The sequence below is a fragment of the Charadrius vociferus genome, unplaced genomic scaffold, assembly GCF_000708025.1.
Source record: "Charadrius vociferus isolate BGI_N301 unplaced genomic scaffold, ASM70802v2 scaffold477, whole genome shotgun sequence".
NCBI lineage: Eukaryota > Metazoa > Chordata > Aves > Charadriiformes > Charadriidae > Charadrius > Charadrius vociferus.
In genome coordinates this window covers 5511674-5513157 of record NW_009649449.1, presented here as the reverse complement: position 1 = coordinate 5513157, position 1484 = coordinate 5511674, and the positions used below count along the sequence as shown (strand labels likewise).

At 60.1% G+C, this 1484-nt stretch overlaps 1 protein-coding gene across 1 annotated transcript in view; it reads right to left on the bottom strand.

Moving 5' to 3' along the window:
• The window catches only part of AJAP1 (adherens junctions associated protein 1), a 63186-nt gene that overhangs the window by 10601 nt on the left and 51101 nt on the right, over positions 1–1484 (bottom strand). The gene's annotated exons all lie outside the window — the stretch shown is intronic.

Genomic DNA, 1484 nt, shown 5'->3' with positions numbered 1-1484 from the left:
CGGCACAGCACCGGCCAGCCGGTCACGCCGCACCTCCCAGCCTGACGGGCACACCAGTACCTGCTGCCCGAGACCGCCGTACCAGCGCAGGACCCCTCTCGGGCGGCTCAGCGACGACCCACGGCACGTGGCCTGGCTCCCCGCCTGCCCCTCTCTGAAGAAGGGTCTTCTCGAGGGGCTCAGCATCCCATCCCCATCCCTTCCATGAGGCTCCTTCCTCTGCTCTCACGCACCCTGGGCACCGACCCCTCCGCCTCCTCCCGAGCATTGCGGGGAGGCTGGGGACACCCGGCTGGGCTCAGGAGGCATTACACCTTCTGCAGCCATCAGAAAACACCGGTGATGCCCGAAATCCTCACCCTGTCGATACAGCCGCTTGTGGACAGAAAAATTCAATCGTCGGGAGCGTTGTGTGGCCGTTCCGGTGCAGCCCCGGCCACAAACGGCCCTTCCCAAGGGCCATCAGCCAGACTCTGCCCCAGCACGAACCCTACTGCCGGTTCATAGCTCGTAAGAAAACTAATTTACAAAAAGCACAAGGGTTAGATACAGGGGAGGAGATATGAGAGGAGTCTTCTGGGCAAACCCTGTGCCGGGGCAAAGCCGGGTCATCGGCTGGGAAACCGCCGTGGGGCTTCTCCTCCAAACTGCCCTGAGTTCGGGCGGGCGAAGCCCTTTGGTTCCCCACCTGGGAAATCAGGGCGACCAGCTCCGAAACCCAGCCCGGTCAGCGTTACTCATCCTGGAGTGAAAATGCAGCTCTTCAGCACAAAAAAAAAAAAGCCACCACCGCCAAGGTTCCTGGAAACCTCCTGGTGTTTTGGGTTGGACTGATGAAAGGAGGAGAATATCCTCCTGCTGCTGCTGCTGCGAAATATCCGTGCCAAGAACGAAGATCCTACAGGCTTATGCTAAAGACACTGAGACTTATCTTCTCAGGTGTTACAGCAAATATCACCGAGCGGTAAATACTTCTGAGAGCAGCAGAGGAGAGCTTCTGGCTCATTTAGAGCCACGTGGGTGAAGGCGCACACGCACGGCGACATCTGCTAATCCCGGGGAGGGAGCGAGTCCCTTCTCTCTCGCCAGAGAGAGCGCCGCTTACGGCCACGCTCCTTTCTTGCTTCAGCCGTCGTCCTCCATCGGGACAGAAATTTGCCGAAGACGGGAATTTCCTTACGGGAAACCGCAGCTGATGCGCGGCCCTACAAAGGATCCTTCGGGACCCTCCTGGGACAGGCGGCCCCGGAGATGCCGTCTGCCCCTTTGCCCCCTCGCCACGGGCTGCGGCGGCTCCCCGTGCCCTTGCACGGCGGATCAAAGAGGCGGCTCCATCCCCACCGCCCAGGGTCTTCTTTTCAACGCATTTTATCTTTAATTAATTCCTTTGAAGCCTTTCGCATCCGCTATCTCCGCGCACCCAGCGCCCCCTCTCCGGCACCCCCTTTCCGAAGGCAGGGTCACCTCGGGGTGAACCGAATGTC